At 46.0% G+C, this 10518-nt stretch overlaps 3 non-coding genes across 3 annotated transcripts; all 3 read right to left on the bottom strand.

Annotated features, from left to right (window-relative positions):
• Positions 1 to 4059: 4059 nt before the first annotated feature.
• Positions 4060 to 4131, bottom strand: TRNAW-CCA. The gene has a single exon. It is a non-coding gene; the product is annotated as a tRNA-Trp (tRNA).
• A 5035-nt stretch (positions 4132 to 9166) lies between these two features.
• TRNAS-GCU lies at positions 9167 to 9248 on the bottom strand. Its single transcript has one exon. It is a non-coding gene; the product is annotated as a tRNA-Ser (tRNA).
• Positions 9249 to 9619: 371 nt separating this feature from the next.
• Positions 9620 to 9691, bottom strand: TRNAW-CCA. Its single transcript has one exon. It is a non-coding gene; the product is annotated as a tRNA-Trp (tRNA).
• Between the last annotated feature and the right edge of the window lie 827 nt (positions 9692 to 10518).

Below are 10518 nucleotides of genomic sequence, written 5' to 3' on the forward strand. Positions count from 1 at the left end.
AGGGCCAAGGGTCCACCTCCTGGCACAACAAAATAATTATGTGATTTTTGCTTCCAAACAAATACATTTTATTCTGATGAATTTTCTAGCTGAGGAAGCTTTTAGAAAAATTATTCATATTATAAAGAAAATAAATTAGTCAATGATTTATGATGTAGTTTGGCCAGAACAGGAAGCTATTTCCTGAATGCTTTTTCTGATTAACCAAGATTTAAATGTATCACGGAAATATTAGAAACTCAAATTATTTTGCATCTACCAACTCCACATAAAATTTGATAGAAAAAAATAATTGCTTTTTCTTCTCTTGAGGGCTTATATCATAGAGATTTCAGATTGATATTGGAGTTTACATCTGACTTTCAGGTAATTCAAAACAAAAGGGCATTCATAATTTCTGATTACCAATATGATTATAATTATATTATTTTTTATTTCAGATTTTTATATTCCGCTTTTCGGCACTTCAAAGTGGATCACATTTACATACTGTAGGTATTTCCCTATCCCCAGAAGGCTTACAATCTAAGAGGGTCATTTATTATTTCGCATTAGGGCCTTAACGCGCATGATAAATAATGCAACGCATCATGCCCTGGAGGCAGAGGCACGAGTCCCGCAGGGTTGGGGCCCAGGGCAGCACCCAGCATGCAAGTGGCCATGGTGGAAGAGATCTTTCCTCCATAACATCCTTGCTGGGCATGCTGAAGGACTATGTGGCTTGCAGGTATCTCCTCAGCTCTCAGGCTATCCTGGAATAATATGAAGAAATCCGATGGGATTTGGATTCAGTCACAGAAAAGTCCCACACTGTGCCTGACCTCACCAAACTGTTGACCACCTTGCATTTCATGGCAACCGGCTCCTTCCAAACGGCAGTAGGGTTTGTGGGGGGAATGTCCCAAACCACTTTTTCCCACTAACTGGACCAGGTCATCATAGCAGTCTCTGAGCTCATTAATCGTTACATAGCATTTCCTCGGGATAGGCAGGACTTGATTGACTTGAAGAGAGGCTTTTATGCCTTCACAAACTTTCTCAGTGTTCTTGGAGCTATCGACTGCATTCATGTGGCCATCATTCCTCCCCATGACAGGGAGGAGATGTACCGCAACAGAAAGTTCTTCCAATCCATCAATGTGCAAGTGGTCTGTAATGCTTAAATGCGCATCCTTGACGTGGTGGCCAGGTTCCCAGGAGCCACGTACGATTCCTTTTTACTTAGGAAATCAGGCTTGTGTGAAAATTTTGAGGATGGCCTGTACAGTGATGGTTGGCTCATAGGTAAGAGAGACACTTCTTTCTATGGCATGGACATGGGGATGGCTGGGGGGCTGCCTTTTTCTCCCCATGCTGCAGAAGCCTGCTAATCTCATGATGGCAAACAATGCATCGGCTCTAAATCTTGGTGTTGTGAGCAGGCACTATACACTTTATACGTGTTAAATTTCTAAATGGCCCTGTTCCTATCCTCCAATTGGGAGCTATTTAAATCTCACTGGTTAATGACACGCTTGAAGTGTCCACACTGCTAGTACTGCATGATCACTTATGGCCAGTTAGTGATGCATCATCCAGAGTGTCGGCCACAGTTTGTCTTGACCCTCACATATCTCAACCAGAAGCAGTGCCTGTGCATGTTGGTGGCATGGCATATTCCCTGTGTCGGACCTCACAAGTTGGTTTATATGGAGGACATACTGCAGAGCCAGCAGGGACATTCTCAATCACACCATGAGGTACCATTTTTAGCTAACACAGGTGTGGTAGCTCTTATGTATTGCTTCAAGGTTGGAAGCTTGCTTCACATCAGTCGCCTTAGATCGGTTGTGAGGGCCTGGCACGCAATTATTGGAATACCCAGATGCAATTTAACAGTCCAGAAGAGTAGAGCTATTTTTGGCTACTGCTATCCTGCACATATACTGGCCTAGAACAATGTGACATGCACTTAGGCTAGGTAAATTAGCCTTTAAGGCTCAGGGAAAGGTACAGGCTATCTTATACAGTCTTATAGGATGCAGTGGTTTGCAAGTCAGATCTGCAAGTGACAAAGCTATGATTGATGGCTTAAATCTATCTTTGCTGCAGGACATTCTGAGTACGGTTGCAGGACTTGCCTTCTCACCCCCATTGCCATTCCCAACATGCTGGCAGAGATTAGGTACAATGAGGCCTTATGTGCTACCCGCTGTGTCATCAAATGCACCTTCGGAGTTCTCAAAAGTCGATTTCACTGTTTAGACAAGTTGGGTGGAGCTTTAATGTAGGCCCCACCCAAAGTTGGAGATATAGTGCTGCTCTGCTGTGCCTTCCATAATCTCGATCTATGCCATAGATTATAAATGGATATAATTCCTGATCTCCCCCCTTGGAACCCCCATGTGTCCCCGCATGAGCTGAAGACACCATGCTGAGTGGCAACCAGCTTCGCCAAAGCCTTATATAACGCTACTTTGCTAATAGGCCTCACCTACCACATCGCCTCCCAGGGAAGGAAGGCCAGTAGACTATTAGCTGCTGCTCTCCTCGCTATCATCTTTCTTTCTCTCACTGCTTCTCTGTGTAACAGAGTAACTGTGTAACTGTGTAACAGAAAGCACATATGCCTACTCTGGATTTGTCTTGACAATGGAGCCATATAGTGTACTGGAAAAACAGTTGTGAAAGTAAAGATGACATAAAATACATGTTTCTGCTATAATGTGTTTTGCCTCATAGTGACACTAAAAGAGGCACGTGAGTTGGTGAACAACTGCCAACAAAGAGTTCATAATGGTCTAGCTAGTGCCGTCTGGCTTGCCAGGCATCCCCTGTGAACCCCATCCTACTGTACACATGTGGATGAGATAGTGCCACAAGTGTGATGCCACCCCAGCTGGTCCTCAAGCATGGAGAGCTCCAGCTCTAGAAATGCAGTAAATATCAAATAGCACTGAAGTTTAAAGGCAGAGCACAATAGATTAGCAGTCCATCGCCTTCACCACTCGGCCACCTTGTCATACATTGACCAGTTTTTCCTCCTAGTCTTAAAATTATGGAACCTTTATTTCTTCTAGCTTCAAATTGTTTCGCTCTTCTGATGCCTGCTGTTTTCCTCTCCACAGAATGCGTACAGTGCTGTTCCTGCTAGAGGAGCACCGAGGTCCTCCTGTAGCTGCATGTGAAATGCACAGCCCCATCTTCTAAAAACTATTGGTATACGAGTTGCACTATTCAACTATGGTTCTCCGAATTGGTCTTCTCTTTTTGCTACACTGTTACGTTCTCCTATTAGAACACATAGGGGCGGATTTTCAGAGCCCTGCTCGCCTAAATCCGCCCAAAACCGAACGAATTTAGGCGAGCAGGGCCCTGCGCGCCGGTGAGCCTATTTTACATAGGCCTAACGGCGCGCGCAGAGCCCCGGGACTCGCGTAAGTCCCGGGGTTCTCCGAGGGGGGCGTGTCGAGGGCGGGCCCGGTCGTCGCGGCGTTTAGGGGGCGTGTCGGCAGCATTTTGGGGGCAGGTACGGGGGCATGGCTACGGCCCGGGTCGGTCCGGGGGCGTGGCCGTGCCATCCGTACCCGCCCCCAGGTCGCGTCCCGGCGCGCAACAGGCCCGCTGGCGCGCGGGGATTTACTTCTCCCTCCGGGAGGCGTAAATCCCCGGAGAAAGGTAAGGGGGGGGAGTGTAGACAGGGCCGGGCGGGTGGGTTAGGTAGAGGAAGGGAGGGGAAGGTGAGGGGAGGGCGTTAGAGGATTCCCTCCAAGGCCGCTCCGATTTCAGAGCGGCCTTGGAGGGAACGGGGGTAGGCTGCGCGGCTCGGCGCGTGCCGGCTATACAGAATTCATAGCCTTGCGCGTGCCGATCCAGGATTTTAGTGGATACGCACGGCTCCGCGCGTATCTACTAAAATCCAGCGTACTTTTGCTTGCGCCTGATGCGCTGGCAAAAGTACGCCTATTCGCGTTTTTTGAAAATCTACCCCATAATAGGAACAATAAGTGAGTTTCCTGAAAGTGAGCTTGAAAAGGAAAGATATTTTAAGGTTTGGGGGAACATATGGGAGCCCGAAGCTGACCCCGACGTGATTTGAACACGCACCCTTCTGATCTGGAGTCAGATGTGCTACCATTGCACCACGAGGTCCACTCTGATGGAACTGTGCAGTGTGAGCCCTAAATGTGAAATCCCTCCCCTGAGAATGCTTCTTCTAAAACGCTGACACAGAACCAGCACTATGCGGATTTTCAAATTCAGTCCGTGAAACACAGTCAAGGAATGGATAATATGAAACAAAAAACTACAAACTTAAAGGAAAAAAAAGAAATGAAAGCTTTTTTACCTGGTCAGAAAATATCTATGATTGTATCTGGAAAACTTCCAGAGAATGTGCTTACATAAAAAGTGGAGAGACTCGGATACCGATCTCTGAAGTCTAGGCACTGTACAGAAGTGTTCGACAGAAAGCTATTGTGTGTGAAAACGTTTAGTGAAACAACTGTTCAGAATAAACAAAGATGTGCATACCAGATTCTGGAGCGTACAGCTTAACAAACTGCTCACATTAGGGGCCCGGCTTTTTCTCCACTAGATCTGCATGATCTCCACATCTCCCACTCGGTCTGTCCTGGTAGGCACAAGCTCTTTAACCTCCGATTAAGCAGTCAGCATGTATCATCTGCCATATATAGGGCAGAGCTCTAGCACCCATAGTTTACTTCTCCCCAATAATTAAAGAAAAAATGTCCAAAGCAAAACTTGCAGATTCTTTCAGACACCAGCAAGGTCATGCTCTCCTCTCGGTGCTCCCGCTGGATTGTATGTTACTGAGTTCTTCTCTTCCAATATGTATTGTGCTTCTAAGGTAAATTATTGCCAAGCAATCCCTTTGGAGATTTACACTACAGTTAGTGGTCCTGGGTGACTCACTGCTGTTCTGATTAACGAATGATGGTACCTAATCAAATCATTCACACAACCTTAACACTTCACTTAGTGAGCCTGAGTGACTCACTGCTATCATGAATAACAAATGTTGGTACCTAATCAAATCAAACCACACTACCTTATCACCATTCCAAGGTGAGTAACTGAACTTTTCAACCTTTTTCCTTAGGTATACACTGCTCCCAGCTTATTTCTGGCTTCTGGGTACCTTTTTTTATTTTTCTTTTTTTCAAATTTACAAATGCATTATCTTCTGCTTATTGTCTCCCTTGCTGACTATTAAAAGCACAAACACTTCTCCCCAACACTTAAAAAAATAAAAAAAATTCCCCAGCAAATCTTTTTTTTTGACCAGATACTTTAAATCTCTATCTGAAATGGAAAAGGAGATCTTCTTTCCTCCTTCAAAAGAGCCTAGACAGAGTTCTTGGGACTTTTTATAGCTGATCTTTAAAGACGTAGGGGCCCCAAACCCATCAATCTCTCTTATTATGGGTGCAATATTTTCTTCAGCGTTTCCCAGAAAAAAAGAATATATTGTCCTCAAGCATGCTTAATTGAAGCATCTTTCTTCTCACAGGGAGTCCTACAAAACCTTCCATTTGCTTAATTGCTAATGGCTTGAAAGAGCAGACGAACGATATTGACCAAATGGGTCACCATTGCCTTGTAAACCGTCCCAGTTCAAATTTTCCTGACAATGAGCCGTTCACCAACATTTGAACTTGCGGCTTGTGACAAAGAATTTTTCCCATTCTAAAAATCTTGACCTAAGTTTGAACTTTTTCAGAACCTAAAGTAAATATCATCCTTCTACCCAGGCAAAAACTCCATTTCTGCTTTCAGACAGAGAGGCATTGAATAAGTTTAAGCAGATTTCATCCTTGTTTGTAGACTCTGGAGATCTTGCTAGAAACATAGTAAATGATGGCCAAGAATGGGACATCTCTCCCGTGAGCAGTTGAGACTCCCCTACTCTGCTTCCTTCTCCAACCCAACACAAACTTCCACTTTCCCCATGCCTTTTTTTCTGCCTCCTCAACTCTTTCCCCGCCTGCTCCTCAATGCTGCCATGATCTGTTATGCCTTGCTACCGTTCTCTTCTCCCCAGTATTGCTGGTCTTTGCTCTGCTCCTGATTGTTCTTACACTATGCTCTGCTCCTGATATTTCTGGCTTAATCTCTGCGTGGTGGAGATAACATTCTTGGTTTTGAATTATGAACCCGGGGCCATAAATAAAGGAAATTCCCTGAGATATCCTCTTAACATGAAATGGGAATTCTTCATAAACTTGCAGCTGCCATTTGGACTGCGCAAATGCAGCTGGAGGAAATGGAGCTTTCATGGTCGAAAAGTGAAAGATAGGAAATTAAGGAGCTTTTAGGATGGGAAGATTGCAGCAGTAGCTGCCATCCGAGGCCTCGGCTTCAAAGGCGCAAGCATTCTGTTTACTAATGTGCGTTACTGTTCTTCACCATTTTGTCCAGCTTGCCTGAATACCACTCTGTTGGGACATATAGGGTAGGGATGTGAATCGTGTGCCATATCGTCTTAACGATTGAAATCGTGTGGCAGGAGAAGAAAATCGTGTTAGGCACGATTATTTCGTTGAAAAATCGTTAAAAATTGTTTTTTCCGATTAGTGCGCACTAACAGGAGTTAGTGCGCACTAACAGAAATTGATACAATTTGACACTTTTCAGGTCAGTTAAGGTCAGTTTAGGAATGAATATCTATTCCTATTGGCTGCCCTCTTATTTATTCATGTTACCAAGGTTCCCACTGACAGTATATGGGGGATGGGAAATGGAAACAGTTGGTAGCTTGACAAAAAAAGTAATGTGATCAGTCAATGTGACTAGAACTTGTGCCCTAACCCTGATACCAGGGGTGTTGTGATCTTACTGCACACAGTGCCCTAACCCTGGCACCAGGGGTGTTGTGATCTTCATGTACACACAGTGCCCTATCCCTATTAATACCAGGAGTGTTGTGATCTTCCTGCACACAGTGCCCTATCCCTATTAATACCAGGAGTGTTGTGATCTTCCTGCACACAGTGCCCTAACCCTGACACCAGGGGTGTTGTGATCTTCCTGCACACAGTGCCCTATCCCTATTAATACCAGGAGTGTTGTGATCTTCCTGCACACAGTGCCCTAACCCTGACACCAGGGGTGTTGTGATCTTCCTGCACACAGTGCCCTATCCTATACCAGGAGTGTTGTGATCTTCCTGGACACAGTGCCCTAACCCTGACACCAGGGGTGTTGTGATCATCCTGCACACAGTGCCCTATCCCTATTAATACCAGGAGTGTTGTGATCTTCCTGCACACAGTGCCCTAACCCTGACACCAGGGGTGTTGTGATCTTCCTGCATGCAGTGCCCTATCCTGCCTGCATTACTAGTGAGAGGCTGGCTTCACAGACAGGGGGGAGCTTCCTGACCCTCACTCCTCCCCTCCCCATGTCCCAGCCAGTGAATGGTGTGTGGGTGAGGGGGGGGGGGAGGATGGTGAAGGGTGAGACAGCTCCTTCCCTGCATTACTAGTGAGAGGCTGGCTTCACAGACAGGGGGGAGCTTCCTGACCCTCACTCCTCCCCTCCCCATGTCCCAGCCAGTGAATGGTGTGTGGGTGAGAGGGGGGGGGGGGAGGATGGTGAAGGGTGAGACAGCTCCTTCCATGCATTACTAGTGAGAGGCTGGCTTCACAGACAGGAGGGAGCTGCCTGACCCTCACTCCTCCCCTCCCCATGTCCCAGCCAGTGAATGGTGTGTGAGTGAGGGGGGGGGGGAGGATGGTGAAGGGTGAGACAGCTCCTTCCCTGCATTACTAGTGAGAGGCTGGCTTCACAGACAGGAGGGAGCTGCCTGACCCTCACTCCTCCCCATGTCCCAGCCAGTGAATGGTGTGTGGGTGAGGGGGGGGGGGGGGGAGAGGATGGTGAAGGGTGAGACAGCTCCTTCCCTGCAATACTAGTGAGAGGCTGGATTCACAGACAGGAGGGAGCTGCCTGACCCTCACTCCTCCCCTCCCCATGTCCCAGCCAGTGAATGGTGTGTGGGTGAGGGGAGGGGGGAGGATGGTGAAGGGTGAGACAGCTCCTTCCCTGTATTACTAGTGAGAGGCTGGCTTCACAGACAGGGGGGAGCTGCCTGACCCTCACTCCTCCCCTCCCCATGTCCCAACCAGTGAATGGTGTGTGGGTGAGGGGGGGGGGGAGGATGGTGAAGGGTGAGACAGCTCCTTCCCTGCATTACTAGTGATAGGCTGGCTTCACAGACAGGGGGGAGCTGCCTGACCCTCACTCCTCCCCTTCCCATGTCCCAGCCAGTGAATGGTGTGTGGGTGAGGGGGGGGGGGGGGGGGGGTGGAGGATGGTGAAGGGTGAGACAGCTCCTTCCCTGCATTACTAGTGAGAGGCTGGCTTCACAGACAGGGGGGAGCTTCCTGACAAAAATAACAAAAATAATAAACAAACAAGTTCTAGTCACATGAGTGATGATCATCACGTTACTTTTTTTGTCAAGCTTCCAACTGTTTCCATTTCACATCCCCCCAACCATTACCTCAGTGAGAACCTTGGTAACATCAATAGATAAGAGCACAGCCAGCCAATAGGAATACATATTCATTCCTAAGTGACCTTTACTGACCTGGGAATTGTCAACACTTTGTTTCATTTTCTGTTGGTGTTCGTGAGTTTCAAGTTCCATTTCCCATCCCCCCAACCATCACCTCAGTGGGAACCTTCGTAACATCAATAGATAAGAGGGCAGCCAGCCAATAGGAACACATATTCATTCCTAATTGATCTTTACTGACCTGGAAAGTGTCAATTTGTATCATTTTCTGTTAGTGCGCACTAACGGGAGTTAGTGCGCACTAACACGATTTAACGATAAATCGCTAGAATTTCTATTGTATTGTGTTCTATAACGATTTAAGACGATATTAACATTATCGGATGATAATTTCAATCGTTGAAAAATGATTCACATCCCTAATATAGGGTGCCTTGTGTATCTGTGCTTATTTCAATAAAGCAACATGTTTGAGGAATATGGTTTGCCCAGAGCCCCAAGCACACTTGACCCTCGGTACAGGGTAAAGCCTGCAGTCAAACTACGCTCGTTCTGTGATTTTTGGCCAAGGTGCTGCAAGTTAGAACTAGCAGAGTCAGGAGATATTAAGAGTGAGAAGTGATATAGATGAAAAGAAAGAGCTACCAACAAGGATGGGATTCAAACCCATGCATGCAGAGCACAATGGATTAGCAGTCCATCGCCTTCACCACTCGGCCACCTTGTCATACATTAACAAGTTTTTCCTCCTAGTCTTAAAATGATGGAACCTTTATTTCTTCTAGCATCAATTTGTTTCGCTCTTCTGATGCCTGCTGTTTTCTTCTCCACAGATTGCGTACAGTGCAGTTCCCGCTAGAGGAGCACCGAGGTCCGGCTGTAGCTGCATGTGAAATGCACAGCCCCATCTTCTAAAAACTACTGGTATACGAGTTGCACTATTCAACTATGGTTCTCCGAATTGGTCTTCTCTTTTTGCTACACTGTTTCTTTCTCTTTATTAGAACATATAATAGGAACAATAAGTGAGTTTCCTGAAAGTGAGCTTGAAAAGGAAGGATATGTTAAGGTTTGGGGGAACATATGGGAGCCCGAGCCTGACCCCGATGTGATTTGAACACACCCCCTTCTGATCTGGAGTCAGATGCGCTACCGTTGTGCCACGAGGTCCACTCTGATGAAACTGTGCAGTGTGAGCCCTAAATGTGAAATCCCTCCCCTGAGAATGCTTCTTCTAAAACGCTGACACAGAACCAGCACACTGCGGATTGTTGAAAATACCCAATGCAAAGTTAAAATTGTTTAAAAGAACAACTCTGATTCTAATTTTTATCTTATTATTCTTTAATGTAAATCATATACTGTGTATAAACAAACAGAGAGCGATACATACAGAAAATAAAAACAATTAAAACAATATACTTACATTATATTGTATAGCACAGCGCTGGCTTTGGGAAAAACCCCCAACAACCTTTTCTTTGAGCCCTCCTGCTTAATAATATCTTAAACTAGCCAAGTCAGCAAAGCATCTGGTTTTTTTCTGCTTGCAAGGTTTCACACCATAAATTTTATTGCTTTGTTTTGTTTTGTCTCCCCCTTATCTCTCTTTCTTGCATTCCTTAAAGCAGATTGCCTGTTTCGTACCCATCAACAGTTTTCTCCTGCTCCATCCTGTGTCTTTGTTGATTCTTCTTGTCATGCAAAAGTTGTTTATAACTTTTTCCTGCAGAGTCTGGCCTTAAATGTGTCTGGTGTTAGCTGGTATTTTTTCTTTAGCAGAAATACCATCAGTATATTCAGTAATGGTGGAGAAGCCGGGGATGGAACCCGGGCATAATCAGGAAATCCTCCCTTGAGCCAGAAAGGCTGCTGGCTCACGCTGGCGGCGTTCAATTCTTCACACAGGGGACTAGCAAAGAGGTGAGGGCCGTTCTTCACAATCTGGGGAATAATCTTTCCTTGACACCTCCCTTTTAACTATTCTTACTTTCATC

This window comes from Rhinatrema bivittatum, chromosome 3, assembly GCF_901001135.1.
Source record: "Rhinatrema bivittatum chromosome 3, aRhiBiv1.1, whole genome shotgun sequence".
Lineage (NCBI taxonomy): Eukaryota > Metazoa > Chordata > Amphibia > Gymnophiona > Rhinatrematidae > Rhinatrema > Rhinatrema bivittatum.